Source organism: Bombus vosnesenskii, unplaced genomic scaffold, assembly GCF_011952255.1.
Source record: "Bombus vosnesenskii isolate JDL3184/JDL3185 unplaced genomic scaffold, Bvos_JDL3184-5_v1.1 scf7180000014105, whole genome shotgun sequence".
In the NCBI taxonomy this organism is placed as follows: Eukaryota; Metazoa; Arthropoda; class Insecta; order Hymenoptera; family Apidae; genus Bombus; species Bombus vosnesenskii.
Genome location: NW_022883371.1, coordinates 1,562,731 through 1,580,538, shown reverse-complemented (window position 1 = coordinate 1,580,538; position 17,808 = coordinate 1,562,731). Strand labels below are relative to the sequence as shown.

General features: G+C 32.3%; 1 long non-coding RNA gene across 1 annotated transcript; it reads right to left on the bottom strand.

Annotated features, from left to right (window-relative positions):
- Positions 1-436: 436 nt before the first annotated feature.
- LOC117239617 lies at positions 437-8,856 on the bottom strand. The gene is made up of 3 exons (XR_004494495.1): positions 8,481-8,856; positions 4,746-4,887; positions 437-1,070 (listed from the first exon to the last, which is right to left on the bottom strand). It is a non-coding gene; the product is annotated as an uncharacterized LOC117239617 (long non-coding RNA).
- Positions 8,857-17,808: the final 8,952 nt, after the last annotated feature.

The window sequence follows — 17,808 nt, the reverse complement described above, 5'->3', positions numbered from 1 at the left end:
TTATTTTTCAGTTTTAATAATGTAACTCACGATAAAAAAAGAATAATTTTTAATAACAATAAAAAGAAGGAATTTTTATAAGTATTTTGAAACAACTATTTATGTTTCCTGTTCTGTGTTAGTCGCGATAGAAATTAGCAAGGTTCTCCGTATTGCATCGTAAACTGCGCTACAGAGTTTAAAGGATTAAACACGAGTATATGTTTAAAATAGATAATACAAAATTTGCTCACAAATTAGAGCTAATTAAAATTGTTAAATAGAAACCATTACACAATGATGAACTTTATTAAACTCTGTTAAGTTTCATTAATAGCTCTTATCCTTCTGTTTGTTTTCTCACTGTCACCCGACATTTGTGCTATATATCTGTAAATACATGCAAAGTGCAGATATTGGATGCAAACAGTCCTGAAAATATTCGTATCGAAAAATACCAGAAAGATTGTATACTAAGCACCCGAATGAAAGAAAGCGAAATCTCGCTGTCAAAATTCGACGAAAGGTAGGAGATTTCCCGTAAGAAATGGATATCGGCATGACACGATCGAATCTGAACAATAATATCTCACGTCCCTCACTATCCGACGAGCGACCAAGAACTAGGGAAACTGAAAGAGAAAGACGTCCCAATCGTGAAAATAAATCTCCATATCTGACACGAGGCGGAATAGATCGACGTTCTTCTATGGAAAAACCATGGAAGAATACTCTTTCAAGTTATGGAATCAGAGAGGGGGACGAAGGGTGATAGAAACGAAAAGAGAAAGAAGGGGGGGATAAGGCCGGGTTGAAGGAAAAAGGAACCCAATGATTTCTACTTCGCTATGAAAGAAATCCTGCACGAGCCGTTGAGGGTAGAAAATGAAACGACAGAGCGAGGGGAAAAAGAGAAGATAGGCTGGCAGAAAAAGAGGAGGAAACTACTGGAAGTAGCGATTCGTTCTTCGTAGCACAGGGGTCGTCTCAAATCCGTCTGTTCAAAGAAGTTCCCTCGAAGGAGAAGAAGAGGAACCCTCTACGAGGCCGATGCCCGTTCTGAACTCCCTTCGGCGTTTCTCTTCTCTCTGCTTCGAAGGAAAAGAAGAAAATATTGTTCAATTCGGCTGCCATTCGATTGATATCGTAAGCGCTATAAGGAAATTGATGGCAGGGTCAAAGTATATTATTATAGAAAAATGTTGTGGATATATCGTACATATGTGATATACTAGGGATAGTAGATGATTCTTAAATTTCAACTTAGTCAGCACTATAATAAGGTACAACTAGCATCATTATATCGATAAAGTTTGAAAAATGCTGTAAAATGTACAAATGCATACATTTCGTAAAGATCATAGAAATAATTTATGATATGAATATTAATAATATAAAATAAGGTTTATTGCTACAGAATGTAATATAATGTGAACAGTCATTTTAAAACTAGAAATACAGGTTGTCTTACAAAAACATATTGAAGTTTACTACAATCTTATAATGAATTGTTCTCTGTCCAAATGCTTCTGTAACCTCTGAAAAGTCTATTCACATGTGCAATAATTATCTTATAACTCCTATATACATTGTTGAACTAGTTTCAATCTTTACTAAAAGATTTAGCCATTGCAGTCGTATTTCATTATAGTGCTAATAAAACTTCAAAATACTTTATATATCATATATTCATAAAAGATATTTATAATAAGTATTCAAATAATTAATCATTGCTACAAAATAATATATCGACCTTATTATTTACCAAACGAGCTCTGAAGCATATGTTTGAACTTGAGATTCACTGGGGCGGGAGGAAGGGATCGAAGAAGTTCGCGCAGGTCGATTCGTTTCTTTCATTCGATCTAATCCGCAAGGACGATGCTTGCTTAGCTGAATCAACTTCCGTTGCCGTTGAGATATTCTCCGGCCGCGATTTGTCAAGTTTAGCTACCAATCTTACGAGAGAATCGAGTGTTGAGAAACAAGATTACAGGTATCAATTTTACTTTCCTTATTTGAACTGGTTGCAATATTAAACGTCCAGCTGTCCGTTGGCATAAAAATTTTCAATCGTCCAAAAGTCGATATCGCTGCTGTCCGGATTTTATTGTAACACAAAATAACAATTTATATTCGTACGCTTCTCTTTCCTTTGCCTTTGATTTCGTTTCTTGAAAGCTATCGCGCACAAAAACTATTAAGCAGTAAAATTTATACTGTGTTGCCAAGTCAGATACTTGTTAACTCGGACGAAGGTATATAAATTTTAGGCGAATACATCGTTTGTTCTTTGCACCGAAACTCGAAATAAGCATAATTTGTAGAGTAGTAAGATTCTATTTAACAGATATTTAAGTTAACAAGTTAGAAATTTTTGAACTTTATTTTTGTAGAATATTAACATCTCTGTTACTTTTAATGTATTATGTCTCTTTTTAATGCACTTCAAGTAAACGAAAACTTCAATAAAGCTTTCCTAGTGATTGATTAATCTTGCCGTCTGAGAAAATACCTGCTGTACAATTTAGTGAATGGACAAGTGACAGGTTGCAAGTTAAAGGCTTCAGTGTTGATTCTAATGCATAAAGAATTCTTCCAATTTCATGTTAAATAGGACACTCAGCTAACTTGTAATTTGTACAGTTTATTTGTTATTATGTAAGAAACTTTATTTCTATAAGTAACTCTTAATTTGTAATTTGTTAAATTTCACCACTAATATTAGTCAGTAACTAATTTAATTATGCAACAGAGTCTAGATAACTAAATAGAGGTTTAAAAAATTGTTTGATATTTAATTATTAAGAAATTATCAGGAGAATCAGCTTATAATTGTATGTGTGGACTACATAGTTCATAAAATTCCTACTTTATCAAATTTTTATAGGTATTATAACGTGTTAGTACGTTTCTACCAAAACACTTCGTATTTCCTTTCCAATTCGATATCTTTGCGTCTTTATTTTAATTCTATTATTCTTAGCAAATTCAATTTGAAGCTTAATATTACTTCAGTAGCATCCAACGTTATAATAACAAACGAATGAAATTCGATTTAATCCAGAAGAACATATGTGAGATTCTTCAAGACCGAATATACCCAAGTTAAAATAATAAATTAATCACTATAGAAATAAAAAGTGATTCGCTCGCCAATGTAAACGTGATCAAACTAATAAAAGATCGTTTCACACTGTATAACTTATAATAAAATGCATAAACAAAATCATGTGAACAGGAATATGTAATTCAGCTTAACTTCGTTCGATGAAGCCTTTCTTAAATTTGTAGAATCGTGTGATTTTAATGTGATAAAAGATTAACATAATTAGCGAGAGCATCGGTATTGATCGAGACCGCGGTCTTAATGACTCTTTCGAGGTTTTTCTATCATGTTAATTTTCTGTTAGCGTGCCTCCACGCACCGTTCAACCTTGTGAAGCGTATTTCGAGTAAGTGTGGCACGCGCCGGAATACGTGGAAGTCGGTATCATGGGATAAGCTGGAGAGAAGTTGCACTACAAGAAGTGGTCAGAAGACGGTCGGAAGGGGGGCGGGGGGCGGGGGGTTGAGAGAGAGGGGAAGACAGGTGCATCGCACCGCCAATTATATTTCGGAAGGGAAAAACGAGCAGTGCATAAAAACATGAAAAAAGTCCGCAGGCGCGCGCGCACGTACGTACACAGAGTAGGAAAAGCAGAGGAGCGGAGAGAGAGACAACTACCCGCTGAAAGAACCGAACTAAATGAAGAAAAATAAGCGTGTACACTGCGAATAATGATAAACATGATGGGCAACACGAGAAAGTAAATACAATATAGCAAAGCGAGCAGTCCTATTTTATTAATATTTTATTTTTACTATTTACGCTGTCGCAGATTTTTTCAAAGTTTGAATATTTCCAAGAATTTTCAATATAAATTCCGTTTCCCGTTTCCGATCCGTTTTCCGTTAATTTAAAAAATTATATATTTATAAAAAAAAAGAAAACTTAAAAAATAAGCGGTATGAAAAAATACCATAATCTTACAATATAATATAAAACGAGGAAGCAGTAATTAACACGAAATGGAAAAGCGAACAAGGAAACTGTATAAATGAATTTATAAACATTTGTAACGTTTTTCTTTTCGAAACACGATTCTTGGTTGCAAAATGTTTCACTGTAGAAGTTTCACTGCACAGTAGAGTACAAGGCTTAATATCTCTTTCACGCGTGCTATATAAAGCATGACTACATAAAAACTGCAAAAATTGTGGAATCCAGTGAAGTCATTAGAAAAAAGATAAAACATCGGAGTTCGGAAGGTGATAACTGTGTAGTACGAATTTCTACTTTTTCTATTTAGAGGTACTTCAATGGAGAAACATAACTGTTAAGTCATACGGACATAAATGCGTGCGGTTTCAACATGTGCTATATCGAAATATATGAATATGGATTCATAAAAAAAGTATTGAGTGCACGGAATACCGGTCGAAATTCTGCAATTATTTAACGCTGTATGAAACACGTAATGTAAAATGTAGAACGTAGAATACCTATTACAAGGTGAGACGAGAAACATAAACTTTAATGTATAACGTAACCGTCATAAAACAGGAGAAGGTGAAATTTTTGCTTCAGATAGAAGTGAATTTCTCTGGTGAAGCAGTGCAAGGTAGAAAGTTTACGTAAGAACAGAAAACACTTGTATACAATCAACCGTACATCCCATAAAAAGAAACGGAGCAAAAATAAACAAATCGAATTATTAACGTACCTTATTAAGTTTGCTGAACGTTCGTGGTTGAACGAACAAAACCATTTAGTCGTTTCAACTGCTACACATACGTTTTATAAGATAATATAAATTTTCATTAAACGTCCTTGTAACAAGAATTCCAACGGTCGGATGCGTCGACCTGCAAGAAAACGAATTTACCCAACTTGTCTTCTCTCCTTTCGAAAAAGCGTTGCGAAAGCATTGATAAAAGGAGACAAACGAATAAAAAGACCCAATATATACGTCAGAAAGGAAAAAAGTTAATAAGCACGGCACGCGCCCTGCCTCTCCTTCCCTTTCTTTAATCGTTCGGCTCCCTACTTTGCAACATTCTACTTTCTTCCTCGCTCGCATCCTTCACTGACACCAGTCTCTACAAACGTGATCAAAATTGATATTTCGTTATTATAAAAGATTATGTTTATAGTATCTATTAATAATAGGTTTTGCTTGGACGGTTATTGATTACAGGATACCCGAAAGATTCAATAACTATATCACATATTGGTACGCTCTTCTTAACACGTGTATGAAAGTTCAATGGTGAAATATTTAATCAATTAATTAATTATTACATTAGTTGGTTTAACATACATCCTTTTACAAATTTATCAAATGAAAGAATATTAAATAGATGAATAATTCATATGTATCTTCTTCCATAAAAGAAAAAGATTTGTTCAAAATTGCTTAACCAAAAATTACTTGCATTTTGGCATAATTATAAAATCATACAATATTTTGAAACATATTTACGAATATTCAGAATATTTTGTTCGTATCAAAATTTTATTACGTACATTTTGTACAACACAAAAATGCCAAAATATTTCGTTCATAAAAATGTTCGCGTGTTTTAAGGTAAAAACGAATTGAATGACCCGCTTAACTGTGAGAAAAACAAGTAACGAAGTAAAAAGGGAAGTTGAACCGATGACCGAGACACTGCTAATCTTCGAAGAGTCAATTAAGGTGAATGAAACATCACCGAAAGAACTCTAAGTTCAATCAGAGTCAACATAGTAGCAGTTGTGTACGGCGACTCGTTCCACTCGTTTATTGCCCTAAACGATGCGACATCGTAGATTAATCCGGATCTCCTACCACTTGTTTGGTTTTTCTCTTACGGGAAGGAGGAAAGGATGGACGAAAGTGACTGTGGTAGCACGTGCACGGGGCGAACGCACAGAGGAAGATGAAGGGTGGGATAAGACAGAAAGAAGGAAGAAGAACGAAGTCGGTGGCGTGCGAACAGCAGGTGTACGACCTCTTCATGAAAACCGTCGCTTCTCCAACTTCTTTCTTCCTCCTCTTTCCTCCTCGTTCCACTATTGGTTTCTTTTTTCATGGATGATCGTTCTTGTCGACCCATTATTCTCGTGTCAACCCCATTCGAGTTCCGTCGTAATTAACGGCAAATCTCAGCTTCCCAAAAAAATTAAAGAAGCCATAGTGATATTTTTAAGGAAGATTTAATCTTTAATATTTGGATTAATTAGTGTTGAATTCTTAGTTAACAGTTAACAGGCAACAAGTACACACTTCTATTGTACGGATAGTTTTTACGATTTCTTGTCAAATAAGGCAATCAGGTAACTTGTAATTTGCAAAGTTTACTTGCTAAACTTCGCCCGTTTTACCACATTCGGTATTGTCTTGCAAAAGAATTTACTAATTTGTAATAGTTGAATCACTAAGTATGAAAAGACGCTCAAGTTAGACGGAATCGTTGTTCGATACAGCAATCCGCTTGTGAATTACCCCAATATCAGGCTGCGTTCATACTTACCGGCTTCTTAAGGTCGATGATTGTTATTACGGCACAGGTAAATTCATACTCTCGTGCCGTGCATGATTGCCTGGGATTTCAGCAGGAATTTAATACCGATGACTTAATTCCATCGTTTCGCACCATATAATATAATAATATACATACTTCCGGCAATAAAAACTGATCGAAGTTTTGTCAGTTGTAGTCAGATGCAGTAGATTTTTTAGAAATGTTCGACTCTCTTAATTTTGATAAGATGTTAAATGAAGGTGTCAGAAAGGGTGTGAATCTTCTTTTTTAATTTTTTTTTTTTAATTTTTCCGTCGAGACAACGATCTACAGTGAGATTCGTTATAACGAGACGTGATAAAGTGCACGCGTGCCGAGCGAAAATTCAAAGTCGATTTTCTCGAAAACAAAGCCTCAAACGAAAAATTTGTATTCTATATTTTCGACTTCTTTTTTCGCGTAGAATCACCCCTTTTCCGCTTATACCACCAGTTACCAACCAACCTGTATATTATATTGTAATATAATAATTAATATAACATAATATTATATAGTGTCTCAGAAAACTATTTAAACACTTATACAAACTTTTTATGAATATATTACGTGTGTAATGCAAAATTTTTTGAGGAAGAACTTTTCTCTAGCAGTGTAATGAGACACGACAATGATAATTATATTGATATGAAGGTACAAAACTGTAGAAAGTTCTGGTATTTTTAATTGTTTGTACTGCCTTAAAATGATTTTTTAAAAAAATTAAATGGCTTGCTTTCTGTTCGATTTTTATAACAAGATTGCAGCCCTGTCAAATAATCCCTTCGAAATTGTAATTTGGTTTTCATATGGACTCTGTAAGCTGGTACATGCAAAGAGTCTTTTAGTGGTTCCATTTTAAGGATTCTTACGTTATGTAATTGCAACGGATGCGATTCTGCCTCCATACTAAAATCGCTAATATGTATTAATGACTCAAAACATCTGATAAAACAAGATCGGAATGAAAGATCTGGTAAAACATTATTGCAGTCTTTTATTAATTTAAAAAGTTGTCATAGTAACATAACATGTCAAATAACAGATAATGATAAGCTCATAAAGGCATAAAGGAATTAGGATGCAGAGAAACAACAACAGCGTTTATCCTGAAGATACAAGTAATCTCATTTCTTCAGATATAATGCTATGCAATTTCATTATATCGGGGGGTTATTCATGACATGAGCTGCTTGTTATTTGCCGAAAATGACAGGATGTGATATTAGAGCCATTACATCCCATTATAATTAAATCCTTCCTATTGCGCTAGATCATTCATAATAAAGGTTAGCATGACGTATTTCTCAATCAGTCAACGTTAATAATAAGATAAACGACGATAGAAGATAACGAGAGGAGAGAAATAAACAGGTTACATAATTCAAATGCATCATGATGATTGATGGACAAGCATTGGCTATGATCATGAAGAATTAAATTTGATAGCTATCTAGCTACATATCTGATAGACACTTGCACTGAATAAAGTAACTTTTTGATGTAATAATAAAGCCTAAAATTAAAAACTCGCAAATTAAAATAAATTATAGATAATATAACTCCGTTGTTGCTTCGAAACCCGGTTTATGTTACTTAAGTAGTCAAGAAATCCATTATATACATAATCACAATGGATTTTACGAATTCATATTCGTTTCGAAATATGTAAAAAAGGGATGAAAATCAATTGGAAACATTTAAAAAGAACATACGCAGGAATTTGCAATTTATATCTTCATCGTATTAAAGCGTCAAGGTATGAAATTCTTCGAAATTAAAAATCGGCCATATTAACGAAAATCCAATAACTTTAATTCGTTCTTTAGTCCACGGCATTTACCTAAATCAGCACGTTTGCCCGATAATTGCGGCAGTCCACGGGACAATTAAAGACCAATATTGTGAGAACTTACCTCAGTTAATAGCAGGTTTGGCTGTTAAGCCATTATGGATAAAAACCGAGAAAACGAATTCTGGTCCTCTTGTTCGCTCCTACCCATTGGCCACTCGTAATTAAAAAAGATAAAACTGGAGGATCACTTTCGCGGTTTCCGTCTTTATCTCGATGGTGTGCCAATCCATCGTGGTGCCTAAAGTACGCCGCATACATAAGTCGGTGCTGGCAGAAAACGTATAGCGGTTTCGCTGTGGCTCATTAGCTCGCTATCGCGGTTGGCGCGAGCGAGTGTTGCCTTCGGCCTGGCACCTTGCCTTCGCGACAGACAGGTGCATCTCGTACTTTTGTCCTTGTTTCACATATCACGTGTGAAGTCCAGCCATCCTTGTCCACCGGTCCGATAACGAGAACGAACGGCCGACGAAGAGCAACAACCATACGACGAAGAGGTCCGAGGCACGTGGCACCGAAATAATCGTTTGAATTGCTCTTGCGACCTGCACGATATGCAGATGCCTCGGGGAATTGTGGCCTTCCCGAGAAATCGTTGAAATTACTTTACTAACACAATTTTTCCTTTACTACATTCTACGTTTAATAAGCTGCATTATCATCATTGTCTTATTGTTGTTAATACGATGTCCTGTTTGCGGTCTCCATGATTTCTGCCATATGCAGTTCCAGGTAGTGTTAATTTATAAAACTTCCATCATAGTGAATTTTTGATATTCTGAATCATGTTAATGTCATTAATTTTTTATTGTTTCTACCCTAATGACCAAATTTGTAATTGTATTGTTATATATTTCGTAATTAATAGCTATTTATTGCGTTCGTAATATATTTCTAATGTTTTATTTCGCTAAATTATCAAATTAATAGCTGTTTGTTACATTTGTAATAAATTTCTATTATTTTTATATCTTAGTCAGATAAATGTCAGATGATTAAATGTCAGATTCGTAGAAATTATAATTCTATACAATTCATTAGCCTTCTATGAGACAATATTTCGTCCAATTTTGAAAGTAATTTTAGGTTATTATTTTGAAACAATTTACCTAGTAATACTAATAACATAAACAGGCAGATTATTAAATTAATAATGTCACACTGCTATATACGAGACATTGCCATTTCATCTAACGTTTATGTTAAAGGCAACCATGTCGATACTCGTATGTTAATTGTAATACATGCAGTCACAGATCACGATACTGTGGGGAGTTAAGAAAAGAAAGGATAATATATAGACAGAGCGATAATATCACTTGATCATAATAAATTTTATTTCGTATAAAAACTGGTTTGGGCAACATTTGCTTCAAACTTGTAGAAAGTTATCGACGCCAGAATGATGATTGCACCGCTACACACCAAAGAAATGGACGCGCCTATATCGCAGGCGTTGCGTACACTTTTGTACCCCTATTTTTCATGTTAGAATTTTTTAATGTAAATATTTTTGCACAATATTTGAGATCAGAATCGATGTATTCGTTTATTTGTTAACATACTTATATAATATTAACTAATAACGTATATTATGCTTTCAGCAGAAAGTTTTTATATTCTTTATTTTATTATCTATTTATCTTTTATTCCGTTTAAGTAATCCCGTGAAATAATAGAAAATTACAATGTCAATTATTTATTTCAATTTACTTAGTGAGTAACTCAAAATGCAAAATCAATGAAATATTTCCAACTTATTTATTTAGTTATTTAATGTCTTGGTTAAGTTATTATATAAAATATATTATATAAAGTATATAAAGTATATTATTTAAAGTATAAAGTTATTTAATACTCTTCTTATTTTTCTAACAAAATATTAAAAAATTAATACAATTATGCGTCGAGCCACTCTGATGTTTCCGTAAACTAAACATTGTTCTTTTCCAATTTATATGGTTTAGTGGCACGAATATATAGTTGTTTGGATATATATACAAATCAATTCCATTAAGGACAGTGACGATGGTCGCTAGTGACCAAAGAGGCCTTATCTGAGGATAACCCAAAGACATGAATGCTTCTGATTACAAATGGGTTCAGTTAAACATATCAATGAATACAACAAAAGTGATAAAAGATGATATTTCTCATCTTCACAGAAGCAACTTTCAACTTCTTCTTGCATGTTCCAAAATATCTTTACCAAACACTTATACAAATATTTTATCCATGTTGGAACAACATTTGGTCACAAGTGGAGATTTTTTCAAGATACAGGAAAAGCAACATAAAGTTACTCCATGTTGTATTTGCTACATAAACCATATGTGGTTTAAAATAAATAAAAATCAACTACATGTATACAAATGCTGTACTAAGTATAGATATATCAATACACATTTCAATTCCCTCAAACATGAATGTTGATTTAGGATTGTTCTATTTCCACACATGAGTATGAAATTTACCTTGAATATAATAAATTTTAATCTAATTTTAAAATAAAATATACAGTTTATATTATCAAAATTTGTAGTAACTTATTAGATGTTCTTTAAAATATAATAATAAAATACATCTAATAATCGCGAACTGAAACTATAATGCCACGTGCCAAACATTTAGATAATACATTTTACTATAGTATCGGAGACAAATTAAACGTATATTTAATACAAATATTTAATAACAAAACACATTTCAATACTATTAACAGAAAGGTATGAAAGTTTTACTTACTTTGCAATACTTAGTTTAAATTAATTCTACAATAATAACTTTATCAAAATGTTGTAATGAAACAATGTCAGATAAAAGTCGTATCATTTTAAATAATGCTCAAAATAATATAATAAATAAAAAAATAACAGAACGATTACTAATAAAACACAAATTGACTAATTTACATTTTTTACAAGGAAGTTCTTTCTTTTAACATTATTTTCGTTAGAAAAACTAGACACTAGCTAACAATTGAAAAATAGTGGCTAGCTGACCAGTATGTTCCCCGAAGACAAATTCGTTGTTAAATTGTTTAACAGCAGGGTATTATTATCAAGATGGTGTTGTTGGAACCCTATTGGTTGGGCCTACACTCATCTTTCCTCAGCGTACATACTGAAAGTGTGTTCGATTTATCACTGAAAGGGATCTTCGCTATGTTCATGTGCTTCCTACCGGAGTATAGCGCTATTTGAGGGCTGCCAGCGAATGGAAAGGAAAATTTGTCTTCCACATTGTTCTTCTATTGTTTCTCAAGATTAATTCCGCTACTCAGACTGTTACTAAGTGTATACTCGCACATGTTATTTGTATCAGTTTTCGTTGACGTATAAATTAATTAACGGCAGACACTTTGTTAGATTCTTTTCCGCCTTTATGCAAAGTAACAAATTTTATATTAACAACTTATATTATTTACATAATAATATATTAATTTTATGTTAACAAAACCAGACTCCTACATTCATTCAAGCTGTTTTGTTACGATATAGTTGAATCGATTAAATTTCAAAATAAGATGAATTACAGATGACAATTAAAGAGATCGAACTTAAATAGACTTGTTTTATTTGTTAAGAACTATAACGAATATCTACTATGCTTTGGATATTTTATGCGCTTTTGAATAATATATACGTTCTGTATATTGCTATATTTTTAAATTTCGCATAAATGCATGAAGATTCACAGTTAAGGAATACATTTTATGCTAAATCATAAATAATAAATCAACAGAGGAAGCAAGTGGACAAAATTACGATATAAATATTTAAACATGTATAATTTGCTAGTACTGATACGGTCTAAGACATATACATACTCGTATATTTGAATAAGTAGTTACAAATATATCAGGAGCAACAATACGATACTTTGATAACAGCCACGATTAAATGATCGATCATTTCTAAGATTCATCCACAAACTTTCGGAGAGATTAAGTTTTGAATCAACGACAGAAACAGAAAGTAGTCTGTAAGCTGTAAAGGAAGATCGACGATTCCGTAGATCATACAGGATTTATCGAAGTTGAAGATCTCCGGTTAAAAAAGGATCAACCAATCGTTGTGATTTTCGTCTAGCCAGAGAAGGACACAACGGTGAATTTAATAAATAAAGCTACATAAAAGAATGGAACAGCCCCCATTATTTTCTATCCAAACGAGCCTTTTGAATTTGATACCTTGCGCTCGCTGTTTCTCCGCCGATCCCACTCTTTTCAGAAAGAACGTATTATTTGCGGATTCAGATAAAATCACTTTTTATTTTTACGATAAGTCGTGTTACGGATTCTTTTTCTTCGAATCTTCTTACAATCTTTCAGTCAAAATTTAATAGATTTCATTTTTTGAAAATATGTTCAGATTTAAATTTGATTTGGAGCAATAATAATAGTACAAGGAATTAAAGCACAGAGATGAATTTTCTATTGGAATATAATGGTGCCTATGCATTAATTGCTGATAAGATCGTTCCAATATTTTCTTGCATCTTCTTTACGTATTGAAATTATAAGTGGTGCAAAATGTAACGTTTTTTGTTTAATATCCATAGGATTAATCTATTAAAAAATTTAAGGAAACATAAACTGTACGCGCCAGTGAACACGAGCTTTTTACTTTATGAACCAGATATTGAAACGTGTTTTCATGTATAGTTACCGGTTTCTTAAGTGATGTAATTTCTTTGAAATTTTCTACAATTGGAGTTCAAAACCTCATGTATATTGAGAAATAGTAAATTATAATATAAGAATTAATGCAAAAGCTAATATAAAGCTAAAATAATTCTTCTTGAGGAGTTTGTTTCCTTTTAGGTTCAATAAAAGAAGAAAGAGGGGAAAAGTGGTTACATAAAACAAACGATTTGATCCTTCATTTCCCTCCGATAATTATAGGTAGTTATATCATGTTATTCGCACATATATAAAGTTACATCTTATTTCAAAAAACGAAAGAATGAGAGAAACGAAAATTTAATACGTGTATTACTTTTAATACTTTATGTATACTCAAACTATGTATACTTAAAAAATTGACAACAAGATCTCATTAGGAGTCAAATTACGGAAAGTTGATTAAAGGCTACATCGAAATTCACATAACACCTTGAATGGTCGAGGTCGAATACACGAACCAAGAAATAACATTCTACCAGAGATGGTGTAATTATTTGAAACAAGCCGTTTCGTCGATCTACTTTCAGTAATTGCTTCTCGCGTTACACGTTCCTGATTATTATCGCACAGTTCATCTGAAATTCACCAGCAGTAAACGGAAAGGAAATTAAATTCATCACAATAAACATATCGGTTTCTATTTAGTGTTAAAAGCTTCGTTATAGGTTACATCTTGCATATCGCATTTGTCATTACAATGTAACGAATTGAATGTGTGGAAAGTGAAAAAAATATTTAAAAGAAAATGCTTCGATGGATCTAATTTCGATAATTACCTCTCGCGTTATTCGTTCATTGTAAATTCATTTATTCGTTCAAAATGTAAAATGCGAAGTGTGAACAAATTTTTTTCTACAAAAAATAATTTTTCCTATACAATTTATTCATATACATATATCAATTAAAAAACAAAATTGTACTGTGGATGCCAAAACCTGATTTTTGGCTCACTCTGTTATGTTTTAATTTTAATTTTATTAGGTTTTAATACCATCCCTTTTCTAATTTATCTTTGCATTTAGAAATTAAATAAAATACAACAAAAATAGCTATTAGGTCTATTAACATATCTTATGGAATGAATAGAAACAGTTGACGGTATATCATATAGTTATATTTTCAGTGATGGAATGTTTTGGGAAAAAATATTTTTTAACTTCGAAAATGGAACTTTATCCAACAGAGAACAAAAGATCATGAAATCATTGCAGAAAGTAATTTCGGTGAAAGAATATATCAGTGTTCAATGTTTTTATCTTCGTCTGAAGTTTTTAGGTGAATTTAGTCTTACAAAAACCTAGCAATGATTGTACACATTTTATGATATCGAAAATGTACTGATTTTTACAAATCAATTACAGAAACTCTCATCACTCTTTTTGATGATAAAACCGGTATTCGCAATTCTGGTTCTCAAGAACTGCACTTGCTGTTACGGTTTTTCGGTTTACAGTAAAACCTTCAACTGCTGATATAAACAAAATTCATGTTCAGCGTAAATTTGTCCCCTTTGTTTTGATATAGAAATGTGCAATTTTGTGTTATCTAAAAAAGATATAAGAATAGCTAATTAAACTGTGAGTATTTTCACATTTCACGTATTTTACATTTTAATATATTTGAAATGTGTAAGTATTCACAGCTTACGTATGAACATATGCAGAAATATATAAATATACTAAAATGTGCAAAGAATATGAAATATTTTCTGAATTGTAGTAAGTATATTTTTTACTATTTCCTATAATACGTATTATTAACTCATTCATTTTTTTGATATTATTTAATAATTATAGCGAATTGGTTAATAACAATTATTTGGTAACATACGCGATATGTGTACACACACGTGTGTACTTGCAGTTTATAGTAAATAGTATTGAATTTTATAAGTGTTGTAAGCCTATATTAATATATTTTTTATTGTATCATGCTTTATACAATACGTTTTGGCACATTCTTAATAAAGCATACAAAGCTTGTTAAGTATACAAGATGTATGAAATAAATAACACCTATATGCCTAAAGATCAAATAAAATATCCTCATCCAACTTTATTACAAATTTTGTATAAAGATTTTCTAAAGATGGTATTTGTCAAATAACTTTTAATAAATGATTTACTTTTATATATAATGTGTGTAAAATGTATCAACTATTGCTATTCACCTCATTTTACGGTATTCCAAACGAAAGTGTGACATGGTGGCCCGTTCTTGAATGGGTTTGCAAAGTTCTCGTATGATCAGATGGTGTTTGATACCTGACTGGATTCTCGGTGGACGTTAGGTCAATTCTCCGTGAGCGGCGAAAAAAGAGGAGATTCGTCGGTCCGTGTACGCGTGCGCGCACGCACACGCTCGCACAGGAAGTGACGAGGTAGGGTGGCGGTTCTGGCGGATAGAAGAAGAGGAAAACCTGCTCAAGATGAGACGAGAATGACCGGGGGGCAGCGCACGCGAATCCATAATGATACACCATCCAGCGAACAGGCCTGCCTGGTCCTGCTGGTAAAAACAAGTGGACACTCTCGCGCGGAATTGCATCGACGACGCCAACTCGCCCGTCTCTCCCGAAAACGTGACTACGGCTCATTACAAATTATGCCGCAAAATCGATCCTTCGGCTGCTGCCGAAAATTTAATCAACCGGGGCGACAACCTTGTCTCGTTGTGTATTCTCCTTCAAACCACTTATTCGTATAAGTAGAATATTATTATTTGGCCGGTTGTCTCAACAGAAGTTCACTTTCCATCTCGTTTCTTACGAACACCGCTCGCCAATTCCAATACGTAATTGTATGGCTGCGTGTTTCAGCTTGTGAACGACGCTCACGATTTTCCAAATTTCGCCAGTTAATGTTTATGATAGTGACAAAATAATTAATATACATCTTCGAAATTCAGAACACTTGTGTAAGTTTCACTATGACGCATGCGACACTATGTATATTTATATAATACAATTAAAATTTTTTATAATACAATAAATTAGGCATATGTAGTTCGTTTTAAATATTTATGAGTGAAATATAGTAAGGAAAGTTTATTTCCCAATGACGTTATCTGGTATTTTCTATGTAAATAAAATTCAACGTGTAAAATTGAAACAATTATATAAATAATTAATCAAACATATTTAAATTTATATCTTAAAATTAATACACTCCAATCACGTATAAATTTTGGAATTCCAGTATTTTCACGATTTCAACGTTTTCTGTAGAGATATTTTAGCAAAATTTAAACTGAAAGTAGAATAAGAAATAGATTTTTCATGCCTAGTTAACTATACATTCTTATGGCCAGGAAAAAAAATACAAATTATAGATAGTACAAATATTAAAGAAAGATACTTCAATGTGGCAGAGAATATTTGTACATGTAAATATTTCTGAACAAGTTAGTTTTGGGTACTATTCTGTTCAAATTTTTAAATATTTTCTATATCACAATTTTGTGGTACCTCTTATACAGGTTTTAGTTATTTTAATATATAATCCTTAAATAAAATTCGGTGCATTTTCCATGCAGGTTACAATACACGTCTACCTACAGCATTCCATAAATAAATCCTCCAGAAGATTCAGTAACTTCCAGAAAGATTCAGTAACCTTTCATTTTTCATGAAAACTCAATTATTTGGGCATTTATTATCTTGGACTAACTACTTAGACTTTCAGCTAATGAAGTTGTCTTCTAAGCTGTTTTAACGTGGAATTATAGTTTGTTAGTTGTACATTTATTACAAAGAAAATCATATAGTGAATCTTTCAAATGTACTCCGCAATATAGTTAGAAAACTTATTTCTATGGCTTTTGCGTATTTTGTATCAAGTATTGGAAGTACATGATATAATATAACTGACTTGTATTGTTACGACTTTTGAAGTTCGAATTCTTTTATTACTCTACTAGAAATTATAAATGTTCCACCATATGTATTATATTGCGGCGATTATTTGTATTATTTTTACTATTTTAATGTTGTTGAATGTTTCGGTAGTCGATATAGAAATATATAGAAATGCCTTAGCCTTTATTTGACGTTAAAATAATATTAAAGAAAAATTGATCAAAACAAATAAAATATCGTAGTATTAGAGTGTTGCATAATAAGTATCTCTTCTCGATAAGGCCTTCCTTCAGTTATTTTAATGTTAAGAGACATTTAATAATTATTTTTGTTTGTGTATTATTTTGTTTAGGAGACTTATATTTTCTTCATTAATTGTCCAATAATTATAAATGTATAATGTCGCGTGAATCGCTTGCATGGGCACACTTATCTTATTTTCCTTACTTCTTTGATAATATCCGCAAAACTACTGAATACGAACCTACAAATATAAATAAATTTATAGTCACAGTAAATGACAGAAGTATTCACTAGTTGAAATATAGAAATAAAAACAAAAATGTTTTCTATCTTATTAAATATATCCAAATATACCAACGTAACTGTATACTTTACATTTGTTACATTATTTGATAATTTATAATAAGACAAGACATAATGGTAACATTTTGTCGATGCAAAGACATTTATATAGTGCCATTAATTATTGAAAATATAAATAAAAGAATATATTCCAAAAGCAAGAATTTCCTGGAAAGGATTAATGAATTCCTGCATACATCGCCATAAACAATTTGGAAAGTGCCTTTTAATATACGTCATAACTTTGCTTACATATTCTTCCCG